An 18,662-nucleotide genomic window follows, 5' to 3' on the forward strand; every position below is an offset into this window, starting at 1 on the left:
TTTTTGGATTGGATTGGTTTGGACCGTTTGGTTTGAAATTTGTTCTATAGTGTGGGTTTCATATTGTTGGAACTTTACTGGAGAGGACCACCATCACTGTTGGCATTGGAGTTGGGGATGGTGGGATGTTGGTGGGGGAGCCATTGATGTCAGGTGAAGGTGAATATTTATTATTATTTTTTATGACTAGGCTATTGACTAAGATTTAACTCAATAAATTGTCACACATGATATAATTATATTATTGAGTGAGAGGATCATAGATATTGTTGATTTGATCCTCCCAGTGAATTGAACAATTTCTCCTAATTTTCATGAAATAGTGTTCAATTTGAAGATTAATTATCGTTCATTTTATGGTGGAATGATATTTTAAATAACAAGTCACCACATACACTAATATTTCATAAGAACAAAATCTATGCCATAAAATAGACATTTTTCATTGCAAAGAAAATGGAGATTAGCAATTTTGATTTTTACCTTAATTACTATCTCAGCATGAAAGTGTGAGGTGAATGGTGATCTCATGTTTTCAAAAGTGCTATAGTTAGAGACTTAAGAGTAGTTTCACGAACATTGATGATGCCGAAAATATCACCAATAGGTCACACAGTACTCGCGACTCAAAGTGAACCTGCACAACAAAGTAACCGAAGACCTTAGAGAGCACCGGTGTGGTGCCGGCCAAATACTCTCCAAAGGTCAAGTTAGAATTATTCTCACAACCCTAGAGTGTTAGAGAGGATAAATTATGCGTACCTTCTTTTGCGAGGGTATTGGAGATTTTATAGTAGTAGATGATCGGCTATTCCTCCTTGGTGTAGAAGTCTTTTCCTTATAGAACTCTACTTGAATATTTCCAAGCGTGGTGAGCAAGGTTTTTCCTTGTAGAGGAGATCTACTTTTAGTGTGCGTATCTTCTAGAATCACCCTTGTGCTCGGATTTCCATATTGGAATTCTAGGGCGTTTTAGGCAATGAGCGATAGACACCTTAGATCAAGGGCCCTTACTGTGTCCTTCAGCGATGGGCTCTCAATGAGCATTGGATCATCTCTATATCGGCCCAACAATTCCAATCTGACAGGTCCATTACCATAGGCCCGTCAGGCTTATATTTTATCCTCTTCAAACATAATATTTTTAATAGTTGTTTCTTAAATCTGAAATTTTAGCCAAATGCTTCTCATTGGATCTTAAGAATCAACTTCGAATATCTTTCAGGATGAAGTTTCCTACCAATTTCGCACAAGTGGACCAAGAAGTCATTGGGGATTAATAGTAATATACTAATATGATTCTTTTTAATAACCAGAAATCCTATATATTATGCATCCTAGTAGAAAATACATAAGCAATTTATAGAAATACACTTGTTCCTTCACAAAGGTAGTGACAATGTCTTCTAATAGACAATGTAAGGACACGATTCCTGCGCGGCCCAGTGACATTTTTGGGTTCACGCGGGAGAGATCCCTCACAATACAATTTGTAGAGAGTGGGCTTGAAAAGCTTGGGCTTGGTCACGGGACGATGGTCCGGTCTGGATTTCAGAGAGGTCCCTGTGGAAAGTGGACTGGGCCTAAACGTTTAAAGCCCCGCCGTGCTGCCACTTCTGAGAATGGGCTCCTCGGACTTGATCCGAGGACCCTTGTGGTCCTTTCCGGCTGTCCAACGGAGGACCTTCTCTATTCTCTGCATGGATCGTTCCGGCGATCTTATTCATGAAGTCTTTCTCTTTTCCTCCCCCCCCCACTAGATTCACTTACTTCTCCTTTTATACTAGCGTGCGTTCGATGTCCTTCGTCCACGTGTAGGGTCAGTCTTTACAAATACTGACATTGGTCCCATCAGTCTAATCCCGGAATTGTTGGGGATGACTTGATAAAGCTGCAGAGTACGGTTCTGTCAGGCATTGGGCCTTATCCAGAAGGGTATTTAGGGTAATCGCCCCAAGGTATTTTGGATTTCCTCCCGAATTTGTCCCTTTATTCTGGGGGATTATGGGCCTGCCGAGGACTAGACTGTCCTCGGCTGCCTCCCAAAATTGGTCTGTGCTCTGCGTCATGGAGCTTGGGCTACAATTCTCCTCGGATTGGGCCCTCGGACTCTCTAAGGGTGAATGGGCCTGGTCCACGAATTGTTGGGCCCCACAATAGCCCCTCAAAACCCTTCTATCCGAATTCCGGATTGGAAAGGAGGGTTTTGGCAAACCCGGGCCCTTAATATGGCCCATTTAGCTTGATCCCGCATTTATGTGAGCGGTTTCCCAGGAAGTTAGGCGGTTTTTGAGGGATTCCTTTTAATCCGCTCGGAATCTGCTCCTGCCGCTTGGATGTCCCAGACGCGCCCTTAATGAATCCCCTTAACGAGGCTCATTTATATCCGGCGGCTCATTTGATAAGGTGGAGAAGTGAAACGGACGCCTCTTTTTTCTTCAGATTCTTTGGGAAAGTTGAATACATTTAATGCCATCCGTTCTGCTCTTCCTATAAGTAGGCAAGCAGGAGGCCATCACTTTCGTACTAACCCCCTTCCCTTCTTATGAGATCACGACAAATGATGAAGAAATCATGCCCCTCCTCTAGACACCATATTCTGATAAAACTTGAAATGGCTCGATCAGGGCAAGGGTGGCGCAGACTTAAGATCCGTCCCGCCTCTCTTTTAGCCAAAATCCGAAGCAGGGGCTCATCACGCCGAACTCTTGGCGTGACTGAGTCGAGAATACCCAATATCAGCACCACCCGGCTCCTCATGAGCGTACCTAATATGGCACCAACGTGTTAGGAGTCAGGGCTGAGGCAGGGGCTAAGTGCTTCTGCTTCTCCCTCTTTTGCTCCTCGGTGCCCTCCTCCACCTTCTTCTTATAGTCTTCCCAGCACCAGTTCCGTCTTGGTGCCTTCCCTTTTCCCTCTTTTGTTCCTTTTCTTTCTTTTCATCCCTACTCTCTTCTTCTCCTCCTTCTTTACTCATGTCCTCCATCTTCCTCATTCATCTCCTCCATCTTCTTCAATTCTTCTTCCTTCTCCTTCAATTCTTCTTCCTTCTCCTTCAGTTCTTCTCCCTTGTTCTTCATCCTTTTCCGAAGGAGGTTCTTGTCACGATATGAGCAATGTTGAGACAGAGACTGAAGAGACCTTGAAGATGAGTTTAGAAGAAGCCTGACTGTTTACTTCTCTGTACTGCGAGTGTTATCGTTGCTTTAGCAGTTCTTCTTTTGTATAGGCTTGTTTGAGCCCTTTTTCGTACATTGTAATAATCTCTTATATTAATAAAAGTGTTTACTATTTCATTTTGCATATTCCGTTTATGTTTTTGTATATTGGTAAACGCTGCTCGGCTCAATGAGAAAGTATCTAAAACCGATGACAACTAAGACCAAAATACTTGATAATAAAAAGATGTTGCCATAACTTTAATATAAGTGTTTGGCCCAATAAGGCCGACCAGTGAAAAGTAATAATTACCATGCTGGCCGAGGAGAGAACTGGAGGTTTGATGCCGTGTTTGGGTCCGAGGACCATGCAAGGCCTTGACTCTATCCAAAACTCGTAATAATAATAGTTTTTATACTTGGTTTCCCCATAGGCTTGAGTCCGAGGACCATGCAAGGCCTTGGTTCAGTCCAAAACTCGTAATAATAATAGTTTTTATACTTGGTTTCCCCATAGGCTTGAGTCCGAGGACCATGCAAGGCCTTGGTTCAGTCCAAAACTCGTAATAATAATAGTTTTTATACTTGGTTTCCCCATAGGCTTGAGTCCGAGGACCATGCAAGGCCTTGTTCAGTCCAAAACTCGTAATAATAATAGTTTTTATACTTGGTTTCCCCATAGGCTTGAGCCGAGGACCATGCAAGGCCTTGGTTCAGTCCAAAACTCGTAATAATATAGTTTTTATACTTGGTTTCCCCATAGGCTTGAGTCCGAGGACCATGCAAGGCCTTAGTTCAGTCCAAAACTCGTAATATAATAGTTTTTATACTTGGTTTCCCCATAGGCTTGAGTCCGAGGACCATGCAAGGCCTTGGTTCAGTCCAAAACTCGTTAATAATAATAGTTTTTATACTTGGTTTCCCCATAGGCTTGAGTCGGAGGACCATGCAAGCTTGGTTCCGTCCAAACTTTAATATAATATTTTTACTTGGTTTCCCATAGGCTTGAGTCCGAGGACCCTGCAAGGCCTTGGTTCAGTCCAAAACTTCGTAATAATAATAGTTTTTATACTTGGTTTCCCCATAGGCTTGAGTCCGAGGACCATGCAAGGCCTTGGTTCAGTCCAAAACTTGTAATAATAATAGTTTTTATTCTTGGTTTCCCCATAGGCTTGAGTCCGAGGACCATGCAAGGCCTTGGTTCAGTCCAAAACTTGTAATAATAATAGTTTTTATACTTGGTTTCCCCATAGGCTTGAGTCCGAGGACCATGCAAGGCCTTGGTTCAGTCAAAAACTTATAATAATAATAGTTTTTATACTTGGTTTCCCCATAGGCTTGAGTCTGAGGACCATGCAAGGCCTTGGTTCAGTCCAAAACTTATAATAATAATAGTTTTTATACTTGGTTTCCCCATAGGCTTGAGTCCGAGGACCATGCAAGGCCTTGGTTCAGTCCAAAACTTATAATAATAATAGTTTTTATACTTGGTTTCCCCATAGGCTTGAGTCCGAGGACCATGCAAGGCCTTGGTTCTGTTTCATTCCCTCTCCTTAGGTACCCCGTACGCAGCCGGGCAGGAGGTTGTCCCTGGCATTAGTTATTACCCGGCGTGGGCCGTAGTCCGTGGGCTATCATGTAGCAGGGGCATGGGCCGCGAATTTTCTAGGCCCACAGATCAGGAGATATTTCCATAGTCTTTGGCCACGCGGCACTTTTGGGTGTCCCGATGTTCGAGGTGCACCTCCACGAGGCTCCTTTAGTCTTGTCGTTGCAGAGGTTTGTTGGAAGTCGAGCTGGAGACGTTTTGTCTGTAGCGTTCCTTGGGAAGCTGCGCTAATTAAATGCCACCACCCTATCTCCTCAAATAAATAAGAGAGCAAGTTTCTTTGCCTAGGCACCAGCTCCTTAGTCTCCTCCTTCAGCTCCCTTCCGCAGTAAGTCATGTTTGAGACGAGGGTCGGGGAAGAAAAACTCTCTCCGCCGCAAAGGCGCCACGTTCTCCTAAGGCTCAGAAGAGTGATATACGGGCAACGAAGGCGTAGATTCAAAGAGATATTCCCTTATGACAGAGGGGAGAGGGTGTTTCCCACGCTTTTAGTCAAAATCCGAAGCAGGTTCTGGTCATGCCAGATTTTTGGTATGTCCGAAGAAGGAATTTCCACCATCAGCACTGTCTACCTTGTAGCCGGCAAATTTCTGCGGGGGCTCCCCAACTTCCGGCTCCCTGCACCTTCTTTGTAGATGGTGTTAGCCTGAGGTCAGGTTCTTTTGCTGCCTGAGTTTCGGGCACGTGAAAGCGTAGAGGATGAAACGAGGTCTTGAGGCAGTAGCCAACCTCTCCTCTGTGCTACCTGCATCCTCCCACTGCGGCGTGAGGCTCAAGTTGGGCTCCTTTGCTGCCGGAGCTATGGGCATGCGAAAGCATGGGGGAAGGGACAAGGCCTCGAAGCAGTAGCCAACCTCTCGTCTGTGCTACCTCCTCGGCCTTCTCTTGCTTTCTTGCAACTTTCCTTTCTATCATGTAGCAAGTTTTATCACAAGTTGATTTCAGCTTCTGTTGTATGCTGTACTGTTTCTTTGTTTTAATAAAAAAGGAAATTTTGCCTACTTATTTTGAATACTGCTCTTTTGGCAACATTATTTTGTGGAAGGGTGTGCTCCCTGTGTTTGTTTCTTCAATGATACTTAGAGCAGGAAGTTTTGAAACATAATCCAATCAATTCTAATGTACCAACACTACCAAACATTACGGCAATAATTCATAGCAAGTTTAACTCAGGAAACTAGCAAAGATAACAATTGAATATTCTGTGATAAATATGAGTACCGTCCGAGGAGTTGACGGAGGGTAAAGAACTCAAATCGTTTCTCAGAGGACGTATTGCCCTACGTCGCGTCGATTCCCTTGGTGCTGCAGATATAAGAGCAGACTTGCGAATCCCCGCAATTTGGGAATTGACCCAATGGCGAGTGGAGAGCTTTCCTCAGATGAATCCAAATTCTACGTAATGTAGTTTTTCCTTACGAGTAGTTGGTTTTCCCATAGGTTTGAGTCCGAAGACCATACAAGACCTTGGTTCTGTCCACAACTCGTGATATTTATCTCTTGCACTTGGTTTCCCCATAGGTTTGAGTCCGAGGACCATGCAAGACCTTGGTTCTGTCCAGAGTTTATGAGATTTGTTTTTCGTGTTTGGTTTCCCCACAGGCTTGAGTCCGTGGACCATGCAAGGCCTTGGTTCTGTCCAAAACTTTTGATATTGATCTCTTGTACTTGGTTTCCCCATAGGTTTGAGTCCGAGGACCATGCAAGACCTTGGTTCTGTCCAAAGTTTATGAGATTTGTTTTTCGTGTTTGGTTTCCCCACAGGCTTGAGTCCGTGGACCATGCAAGGCCTTGGTTCTGTCCAAAACTTTTGATATTGATCTCTTGTACTTGGTTTCCCCATAGGTTTGAGTCCGAGGACCATGCAAGACCTTGGTTCTGTCCAAAGTTTGAGATTTGTTTTTTGTGTTTGGTTTCCCCACAGGCTTGAGTCCGTGGACCATGCAAGGCCTTGGTTCTGTCCAAAACTTTGATATTGATCTCTTGTACTTGGTTTCCCCATAGGTTTGAGTCCGAGGACCATGCAAGACCTTGGTTCTGTCCAAAGTTTGAGATTTGTTTTTGTGTTTGGTTTCCCCACAGGCTTGAGTCCGTGGACCATGCAAGGCCTTGGTTCTGTCCAAAACTTTTGATATTGATCTCTTGTACTTGGTTTCCCCATAGGTTTGAGTCCGAGGACCATGCAAGACCTTGGTTCTGTCCAAAGTTTTGAGATTTGTTTTTTGTGTTTGGTTTCCCCACAGGCTTGAGTCCGTGGACCATGCAAGGCCTTGGTTCTGTCCAAAACTTTTGATATTGATCTCTTGTACTTGGTTTCCCCATAGGTTTGAGTCCGAGGACCATGCAAGACCTTGGTTCTGTCCAAAGTTTGAGATTTGTTTTTTGTGTTTGGTTTCCCCACAGGCTTGAGTCCGTGGACCATGCAAGGCCTTGGTTCTGTCCAAAACTTTTGATATTGATCTCTTGTACTTGGTTTCCCCATAGGTTTGAGTCGAGGACCATGCAAGACCTTGGTTCTGTCCAAAGTTTGAGATTTGTTTTTTGTGTTTGGTTTCCCCACAGGCTTGAGTCCGTGGACCATGCAAGGCCTTGGTTCTGTCCAAAACTTTTGATATTGATCTCTTGTACTTGGTTTCCCCATAGGTTTGAGTCCGAGGACCATGCAAGACCTTGGTTCTGTCCAAAGTTTATGAGATTTGTTTTTTGTATTTGTTTGTTTTTCGGATGTAAGCCCCTAGATCAGGGCGGGGAGAGCCGGCTTGAGGCCAAGAGCCCCTAGGGCGGCCTACGCCATGGGCGCTGCAAGGAGTAGCCCCTAGCAGAAGTTTATGTCGGAACAACAGCTGCACGTCAAAAGAGACGGCGGAAGCTCCGTGAATTTTTGCTTAGTAGAGAGTTGACTCCACCGCCACCTGCGCCAAGCGCGCATGCTTCCCCACAGACGGCGCCAATTGTAAGGACACGATTCCTGCGCGGCCCAGTGACATTTTTGGGTTCACGCGGGAGAGATCCCTCACAATACAATTTGTAGAGAGTGGGCTTGAAAAGCTTGGGCTTGGTCACGGGACGATGGTCCGGTCTGGATTTCAGAGAGGTCCCTGTGGAAAGTGGACTGGGCCTAAACGTTTAAAGCCCCGCCGTGCTGCCACTTCTGAGAATGGGCTCCTCGGACTTGATCCGAGGACCCTTGTGGTCCTTTCCGGCTGTCCAACGGAGGACCTTCTCTATTCTCTGCATGGATCGTTCCGGCGATCTTATTCATGAAGTCTTTCTCTTTTCCTCCCCCCCCCACTAGATTCACTTACTTCTCCTTTTATACTAGCGTGCGTTCGATGTCCTTCGTCCACGTGTAGGGTCAGTCTTTACAAATACTGACATTGGTCCCATCAGTCTAATCCCGGAATTGTTGGGGATGACTTGATAAAGCTGCAGAGTACGGTTCTGTCAGGCATTGGGCCTTATCCAGAAGGGTATTTAGGGTAATCGCCCCAAGGTATTTTGGATTTCCTCCCGAATTTGTCCCTTTATTCTGGGGGGATTATGGGCCTGCCGAGGAATAGACTGTCCTCGGCTGCCTCCCAAAATTGGTCTGTGCTCTGCGTCATGGAGCTTGGGCTACAATTCTCCTCGGATTGGGCCCTCGGACTCTCTAAGGGTGAATGGGCCTGGTCCACGAATTGTTGGGCCCCACAGACAATGTTTCCACGCAAATCATAATATATAAATCAAATGGTGGAACATAAAAGGAACCAAAATAGAAATGACGGTATGTATCATACCTCTTGACCTCCAATCTGTGTCTTGGAAAACCAAGTCATTTTAGGCCAAGAAAACACATTCCAATTCGACAAACTAAGATCAACTTTATCATCTCATTTTCGATTCAGCCCATGTCGTTCTCACATCAGATTTTTCCATTGCAATTTTCAAACCCTTCAAATCCGTATCAATTTTGTTCCTCGTCTTCTTCTTCAGCAGTGTCTTCCATATAAGATACCTCTTTTTTCCTCCTCCCAACACCACCATCAAGCCACTCCGCCACTTCTATCATGCTCGGCTGGTTCTCGGGGTTACCATCAGTGCATCTCATAGCAATCATGACTGCCGATTTCAGTTGATCTCGATCAAAGTTGCCCTTCAACATTGGGTCAGCAATGTGATTAAATGCACCCTTTTGGACATAGGATGTGACCCATTGCACAATGTCATGCTTCACTCCACCAGAGAGTTTCTCTATTGGCTTTTTTGCACTGATTATCTCTAAAAGTGAAATACCAAAGCTATAGACATCATAGCTCTCAGAAACCTTGCCCCCCATGGCATATTCAGGAGCCAAATATCCTAGGGTTCCCTTCACTCTAGTAGTTGAGTAACACCTTCTGGTATTAGCTTTGCAAAACCAAAGTCAGCAACTTTTGCTTCAAACTCATGTCTAAGAGGACATTACTTGCCTTTATATCTCAGTGAATTATATGAGGATTGGCCTCGTGGTGCAAGTAACTTAACAATAAGCAACAGATATCAAAAACAAGTGAGAGTTATGCTAGGCACCTAATAAAAATTCATAAAATTTCCAAATTAGTATTTAAAAAAAAATTGAAATTGCACATTGTGGTGGAGCTGTATGTAAGATGGTAGGCTAATTTAAGAAAGATGTGAAATTATTGTGAATTTTTATTGCGTTAATAGCTTTGTTGGATAAGTATTGCTAAAAATCAAGTACAATTTGGGAAACATCTAATTTTTAAGAACAAAATTCAAATTAATGTATTCATTTTCATGATACTGTGGGAAACAAGCATGCTGCATAAAATTTCCAAAAGAATCTCTGAACAGTTTCATTTTTGGCCGGTCTGTATAGTTCAAAATTAGTGGGTTTTAGTAGAATTCTTCATAAGTAGCTTGATCATTTTTTTTTTTTTGTTCCTCCCAAAAAAAAGAGGTATTAGTTACTTAGTCTAAACCTTCTAGCTGCTGATCCAATGGCGATTCTCATTCTCCGAGGCCAATCTAGTAGACAATCTTCAGCAAGTTGGCCATGCAAATGGGTGATCAAGCTATGATTAGGCATGTAATCATAGACAATTAGCCTCTCATCCCCACCAGCGTAAAATCCCCTCAAACCCAAGAGATTCTTATGCCTCATCCTACCAAGAATTTCAACTTCCACAGCAAACTCCATCTCTGCCTTTGCGCTCATTGCCTTTAGTCGTTTAACAGCGATCTGTATATAAGAACAACTTGGGCAATTCAATATTAAAAAGAAAAAGAAAAAAGTACATACTTATCTTGCATGGCCGACCATACAAAATCTTGCCGATAGATAAGGAAACCGAGACTCCATAGATAATTAAATAAATTAAAAAAAAAAAAAGGAAAAAAAAGAAAAAATAGACATACTTATTTAAGAATAATGTTTAAAGTTTTTGAGACAAGTTATAATTTTACTAATAACCTCAGTGTCTTTACTTGTTCGACCCCAATAAACACTTCCAAAACCGCCTTCGCCAATTTTGTTATCCTGATGGAAGTTGTTTGTTGCAAGAAGTAGCTCCTTAAGGGAGTATATATCCCATGGATATTCCCTACTCTTGCTTTCACTTAAAATTAAAAAAAAAAAATTAAAAAAAAAAAAAAAGAAAAGAAAGAAAAGAAAAGAAAAAATAACAATTATTGAAGTATTTTGGTTATAACTATAACATGGATTTATTACCATAGCAATTGCATAAGAATATAATCAAATTAAGCATACCTGATCTCCTGATGTTCTTCTGGATAGATGCAACAAAAGCATCTCCAGAATATCATCTTTCCTTATGGGAGGAAAGTGGAAACACAATAAAGACAAATTGAAATGGTGTATATGCAGTGGGAGAGAGTGAAGAATGAAGAAAAAAACTGGCTGTTAAAGCAAGAAGCGGATGATTAAAGGGACTAAAGGGGGCCTAGGCCCCCCCAAATATTTTGAAAAATATCTATTTTAATATATGATGTAATTATATTTACAACTAATTGGGAAAATACAACTTGGCCCCCTTTATTTATTATTAAATTTCTAAATACCTTTTAGTATAAGCATAGTCAACAAATAGTTAAGTAATAGTCCTCTCATAATATATGTCAAGAGTGACGATATGTGTGTGTGTTAGGTTGTAAATAGCATTAGTTTTTTTTTTTTTTGTTTTGTTTTTGGTGTGTAAAATGTAATAATATCTTTCCAAGTGTAATTTTTTTTTATTATTCCATGTAATTTTCAATCATTTTAACCATATGTCTATAATTTATAATTGATTTAATTACAATAATTGGCTACCAGCAAATTGTTAAAAAAAACTGTGTTTTATTTAATATTCAGATAACTTATAAATTATAGAGTAAACAATATACAATGATCTAGTATTCTTTTACATCTAAATAAATAGAAACATAAAATATAAAATGAATTCTTCAAAGCATTTTAAATATAATGATAATGATACAAATGTTTTTCTTCTTCTTGAGTTTTTTGTTGTTTAGATATATGGTTTATGTTAATTGTGGCCCTCCCAAATAAAACTTCTTGGCTCCGCCACTGGCAAGAAGAAGGCAAAAATTTCGGAGACTTCAATGCAGAAAGGAAGGAGTCTTATGGTGCAGACAAAAGGCAGCCTTGGAAGTCAAGGAATTTGTTGTTTAATGTTATGAATGGGCTTAGGCTGTTCGCATGAGGCTCTCAAGTTTCTGTATTCTAGTGTTTGTTTGCTTTTGAAGCTACATTTTTCCTTCGGAAATGTCACATTTTATATTTTCATATCAGACATTCTTAAGGATTATTAAACAGTATATAGTTTATTATGAATATAATTTGCCTATCATCACTTCCCTTGGACCTATAAAATTGGGATGCACTAGGTAGGACCTTTTCTATATTCAATAGATAACTAGCTAGGAAAGTATGTTAATTATTATATGCACATTTGTAGTTTTTTTTTTTTTTAAATGAAAATTGACACCATTATCACCTTTGAATTGGGCACTAACACCTTGATCCAACCTTCCAATTGGTAAGCGGCATCGACGGTGGAGTGCAGCTCCAAATTGTCTAGAGAATTAGCTGTACCCAATTCATTAAAAAACAAGAAAAACCCACCCAATCTATTTGTATCCTCTAGGCTCTAGCGGTCCTATAAGGTGTAGTTAACTGTATTTTTTTTTTTTTTTTTTCACCAAAAGAAATAAATTAAGCAATTATTTGATATGATATGTAACCATTACTTGAGGGTAAAATAGTAAATGGAAAAGATTTTTTTTTTTTTTTAAAGAAACAAATGAAAAAGATAATGGTAAGAGTTTATTTATATATTTATTTTATCTTTAATATATATATATCTACACTAGAGATTGATAGTTTTATTAATATGATTAAGGAAAATTATTAATCTATATATATATATATAAAACCGAAGCTTTTGGAGCTTCCACAATTTTCCACGTCAGCATTAATTAAATTAAAAAAATAATAATAATAAGCAACCCAATTTTTTTTCCACAAACGTGAAAAGCAAACCCGATAGCCACACTAACCGTAGTCAAATTTTTCCACAAAGCCAACTCTGAATCCTCTCTCTATTTCTCTACCCTTCTCCCCAAAACCCAACTCTGAAAAGAATACCAAACGCCATCTTCTTCTCCTCTCTCTTCTCTAAAACCAATACTTCCCTAAAACCTTCTCTTCTCGCCTCCCTTGGAACCCAAATTTAATAATCAACCGTCTCTCTCTAACCTTCTTCTCTCTAGGCTGCCTCACAATACCTCTTCAAGAACAAACCATCCTGGATCAATGGGAAAGTCCCTCTCCAGTTTCCGCACATCCAAGTGAGTGTTGCCCTAAAATTTCTCAGTTCGATTTCTGATAGTGGTTTTTGTTGTTATATTATTGCAATTTTAATGTGGTTTCCTTCCCTTTGTAAATTTGGATTCTTTTTTTCTTTTTTAGGTTTCTGTGTAGGCACTGATTTGTGAGCCTTTGATTTACAGATAAATTCAAAATTCGATAGGTATGATTTTTTTATGATTCATTTATGGTGGATTTGTGCATTAACATTAGAGTTTGGGAATTTCTCTGCAAATTTAAAATTTTTCGTTGAGAATGAATTTGGGTCTAATTTCTCTGCAATTTTACTGATTTTGATTTTCGGATTTGTGAAGGGTTTTTGCTCATCGGACCTCACCTCGACCCAAAGCCCTAAACCAAAGGTTTCTCTCTCTATCTCTCTCTCTCTGTTTGTTTTTCTATTTTCTTTGTTTAAGTTTTGTTTGGTTAGAAAGTAGTGTTTTACACGCTTTGATTTTTTTTTTTTCGTAGAAGATCGGAGTGAAAAGTGAAAGAGTAGTTCCTCGGTTGAGCTAACCAGGTCAGTTTTCCGATTGTGCTTTCTCTGTTTGGTTGCTGAGAAAGAAACAAATAAGAAGGATTGTTGTTTTTCCTTTTTGACGTAAGAAATAAGAATGAGCTGAATACAGTTGTTTGGTTTAGTTTACTGTAGTCTCTAGGCTCTCGCTTTTATTATTTTTTGTTTTTTTGTTTGGGGAGGAAGAAGCAAAAAAAATTCAAACTTTCACGCTCTCATATATATTTTCACTGTTTTTTTTTTTTTTTTTTTGTTTAATAATCTCTAATTCACAATTTTAGGCTTTGTGAATTAGAGGGGTTGATGTAGTACAAAGATGCAGAGACAATAGAGTGTGCAACTGAATGGCCTATCTTAATTGATTCCCTTACTCCTTGCAATATACTCCTAGGGTTGGCCACAGCCTTCACTTGCAATGTTGAGGCTGAATTACTTGAAATAGAGATCATGTCTATTGGTGAAATAGAGAAGCAGAAACAAAGCAAAAAAAAGCACTATTATAACAGTTAGCCTTTTCTGTTGTGCACCGCCACTGTTGTATAAGCATATAAATCTCCTTGAAGCCAACACTTTATGGCTTTTCATGCTTAGCAATTCTTCTTTTGATGTAAATAATGAAGATCTCAGCCCAAAATTATCTTTCATTCATTCTTTGTTTTCAACATAATTGCTAATGAATCCTCATCCTTCGATGATAATGAATTGGAGATAATTATATGATTTGCTATAGAATGTTGAACACCCATATATCCCCTAAATGTATTTCGAAAGGGTTTAGAACAAGTCACACTTTTTTACTTCACATTGTATCTGAGCTAAAAAGTGATCAAGCCATACTTGGTCCAATGAAGAAATAATGTTGGAAGGCTTGCTTCTAATAGGAGGCATCAATATGTTTCTAATTTGTATATTCCATTATTCTAAATATTCTTTAGGTACTGGAAATATTGCTTCCCTCTATTACAACACCTCTAGATTAACCAAGTTCTATTTCTTGGTTATATATGCTAAGTGTTTGACAAAAGGCCTCTAAGAGCAATTGGTTTTACTTGACATTTTTGCACTTATGTTAGTTTACAAGCCTATACAGGTACTGGGATTATAGTATAGATGAACTATCATAAACTATTTGATGATGACCCACTAAGTTTTGTATTTATGTTTATTTACTTTTATGTATCGCAATAATCATAAATATCTTAGACATTGTACCTGAGGTGTGCATTTTTGCATTATGCAGACTGGGGATATGCTGTCGTGGTTTTAAATAGTGGAAATATAATTATTTGGACCAGCTAATGTGTTCATTCCCACACCTTTTGATTTATGTTTGGATTGTGCATTCTTGGTTTTATGCTACATTCTAATTTTAGATATTTTCTTGAAATTAATAATTTTTAATTTTTTATTCCAATTTGTGGGTTATTGGTTTATAAATTGATATAAATCATGTCAGATGTCAAAACTCATGTACAAATTAGTCCTCAAATCAGTTGGTTACATCCTAAACGTAATTCCTCATTATTCAAGTTGGCTTGGGCTGCCTATGTATATATTTGGATTTAGAAAAATGCAAGGGTGTTTAGTGGCAAAGTATTATTAGAGGAGGCTATGCTATATCTATTCAATTGTAAAGTGTTTAGTTTGTCATGGGTGTAATTTTTTGGGTGGATTCAAGTTGTAGTAATTTTAATACTATTTTATCAAAAAGTTGTTCTCTTCCCAAGTTTCTGTTTTCTTTGTATATTAAGTCATGTTTTCCTCTTTATGATGTTAGGCATAAAGAAAATGCAAGTTAAATTCTACTGCAAGTCTCTAATAGAGCTATTTGGAAGTAATCTTTAAGTTATGATATGATGAGTGGAATCCTATTTTACATTCAAAGATGTTTTTCTGCCACTCTTCATGCGCATCATTTGATCAACTTGAACTAAAATTCTTGCTTGCTTAATATTGATTTTTATTGACTACAACCATAAAATAAAGGACAACATGGTCCAACCTAGAAGGTTGCCATTGTAGCTCTTTTAATTCCCCCCCCCCCCCCCCCCCAAAAAAAATCTGAAATATCTATGATAAGAGAAGTTAGACAATATATCTGATTGATGATAGTATTAACAACTATGTATGATATATGGTACCTCCATGTATAATATATTTATGCTTGTGTTTGCAAGGATCGTGGAGCTTATGTTTGCATCAATTATAAGATGGAGGATTTTGTTAAAAGGGTGAAGAAAGAAACAAGTGGAAACTGTATTTTTTTTCTAATATTAAAACCTCACTTTTCTTCAACTGTGGATTAGTGAAACTAAAGAATATGATTATTATTTTGTTAAGTGGACCTTTTCATAAGGAGTTCTTTTTTATTGTTTGTTATTGTCAAGGAAGATTATAAGTTATTTTCTTTTTCAAGGCATATTAGCTACACTTTTGGGAGTATACCATGGAAAAGAAAGAACACTGCTAAGGGCCTAAAAACAACTTTTTGTTGCTGTTTGGAGCCATGTTTAACTTTACCTTGAGGTGAAAAATGAGACTACATCATACAAAAATACAATCCCTCTGTACATTCAGCAATATAGAGATACGACTGTATACAGTAATGGAGATTTTCATTTATGAGAAGTGGAAGTACACAAGCATAAACAAATTATTTTCGTATTTATTTGTATGTGAGTTTTTGTTGTTATATTGTTGCAATTTTAATGTGAAAATTGTTATATGAACCTATGAAATAACCCTCAAGTTACTATTAACCTTGATTTATTTGTTCATATATACTCTACAGATAACATATATAATATTATATCATGTTAATATGAAATTAATAGATATTTTTTAATTTATTAGTACTTAATAAAGAAAACAAATATGTATAATAATTAAAATAAAATTGTCAAACTTTCCCGTGCATAGCACGGGTTAGCGACTAGTTTATACTAATAGTGTACACCTCCTTACACACCATGTTCACATTTTACACATGGCGTGTATGGAGTGGAATTTTTTTATATGAAACAATCATGGTCCAATAAAGAAAGGGTTATGCTAACGAGTGCTCAGGGCACTCATTAACAATCAATTTTAGGAAAGTTTTGACATCACTTTTATGGGAAATGAAAAAAACTGTCAAAACATTAATTGTTTTTTTTTTTTCCCATAAAAACTTTCTTTAATTGGATTCTTAACCAGTGCCCTAAAGGCACTCGTTAGTATTTCCCATAAAGAAAACCTTACTTTGAACTCTTAACTAGTGCCCTAAAGGCACTCGTTAGCATTTCCCATAAAGAAAACCTTACTTTGAACTCTCTCTCTCTCTCTCTCTCTCTCTCATTGTTATTATTATCTTTAAACATACATAATATTTATTGGTGGCAATATCCACTATCAAAATACAATTAGTTAAAAATGTAATATTTTGTTAGGAAAGTCATAATTTGAGAGGGTATGAACTTATTTGTTGTATTTATACAAACTTTAAGATGTGAAGTATCATTTATCTAAATGTCATTTCTTGAAACATTGAGAGGGGACAAGGGGGAAAGGAAATAGTGTTATTTCATTAAGCCTCAAATAAGTTCGGTGTAATTTAATTCATTAATTTTCTCTTTAGTCCAAGTGCTTACCTAGCTTATTAGCAAAACTTCAAGCTTTAACTAGGAGAACTCAAATATGCACATTATTTATTTCTCTAACTGGGCCTCCATTATAGGCCCTTTTTTTCCCGGTCTTTTATAATCAGCTTGGTCTTACATTTTGGTTCAAATTTTTATTCGGTCGAAAGGCTTAGTTGACCTTCTCTTGGACCAACCAAAAACTCAGGCCCATCTCAGTGAAAGACCCATGGAATTCTTTGACAACACCATTGAAGTAGGCCTATTTTGCTACAAGAGTAAGACTTCGGGTTGACTGCGAGTTCTTGACATTTTGTTCCACCCCTCCCAATTTAATCTATAAAAACCGAACCATTTGAATTACTTCAACAAGGAGAGGTTCAAAATTTTGAAGTACAAATACATGTATTAATTTTGTAAAATTAACAAAATCCACTAAAAATAATATCTCTAGAAAATTAAACCTACTTTCAGATGCATTTTCATAATTTTCTTAAGGAAAATTAAAAAAATAATAATAAAGCATAAAAAAATAATTTTGTATATTTAATCTGTCAATGACAAATCATTTTATCCTAATTGAAACAATATCATTTTTAAAAATAAATATATTAGTTGGGATGTAGACACATATCATGAGAAGCAAGATTATGTTAAATGCCCTATAAGATGGTGGCTCACTTTGCCTAATGATTCATATCTTTGTTAGAATAATTGTTAAATAATTCATCATATTTTTTTATAATTTAAACTTTTGGGACAATAATAGTTCATCATAGTTTTAAAATTGGTGATCTTAAGTTCAAATTCAATCTCTACTTTATCTCTCATATAAAAAATTCAAAATCCTACTAAGTTTTCATATTGTTTCCGCTCTAACTTCATGTCGAGTGTTGGATTTTACTTATTACTTGGGATTTTAAATCAACAAGTGATGGAGAGTATTATTATAACGGTTAAATAATTAAAATTAAAAATTTTAATTGTGTAAGCTTTTGCAACAGGTACCAACTAGTGGTTAGTAAATGTCTTTCTGTGTGTGTTTTTGGTAAAACTACAGCCCACAAAGGCCAAAAAGAGCCAAAATGGGTAACTAACCATAATTTTCCAACTATATAGTTAGTAGGCAATGTTTGCAAACTATATATTTTACTAGCATCTCGAGTCTAAGAGACTCGATTTTGGCCTATAAATCGAGTCTCAAAGACTCGATTTCCATGGTCTAATCACGTCTGATGTGGCATCTTTTTCCACGTGGCGACCACTTGAAAATCGAGTCTCTAACACTCGATTTATAAACCAAAAAAATTTGAAGTCTCAAAGTGAGAGAAAGAGCGACCCAAAAGCTCTCAAGCTCAAATACCCATCTTCAACCCAAACCCCAAATCTCAAAAACCCAGTCAAGCTTAGTAGCCCATCTTCCGTGGACGAAGTAGGGGCTTGTGCGGCCCCTGGGACGCGCGGCCTGAGGCTCATGCCGCCCCTGGGGCTCACGCCGCCCCTAGGCCGCACGGCCTTTGGGTCGCGTATTTGGTGTGAGAGAGCAGCCTTTTTGGGTTTCTTTTCTTCTTCGGCTTCTTTCTTTTTTTTTTTTTTTTTCTAGCTCCTGGCTCTGATTTCTTTGTTGGTGTTGTTGTTTTGATTTCTTTGTTGGTGTTGTGGTATTTTATCTTCTTATAAATCGAGTCTTAGAGACTCGATTCCCAGGTGGACGCCACGTGGAAAATGTGCCAACTCAGACACGATCAAAACATGAAAATCGACCCTCAAAGACTCGATTTATAGACCTTAAATCGAGTCTCTTAAACTTGAGATGCTAGTAAAAAATATAGTTTGCAAACATTATCTCCTCACTATATAGTTGAAAAATTATGGTTAGTTACCCATT

General features: G+C 38.4%; 1 pseudogene; it reads right to left on the reverse strand.

Moving 5' to 3' along the window:
• Positions 1 to 8,713: 8,713 nt before the first annotated feature.
• Positions 8,714 to 10,575, reverse strand: LOC115970631 (annotated as a pseudogene).
• Positions 10,576 to 18,662: the final 8,087 nt, after the last annotated feature.

The sequence above is a fragment of the Quercus lobata genome, chromosome 12 (assembly GCF_001633185.2).
Source record: "Quercus lobata isolate SW786 chromosome 12, ValleyOak3.0 Primary Assembly, whole genome shotgun sequence".
Taxonomy (NCBI): Eukaryota; Viridiplantae; Streptophyta; class Magnoliopsida; order Fagales; family Fagaceae; genus Quercus; species Quercus lobata.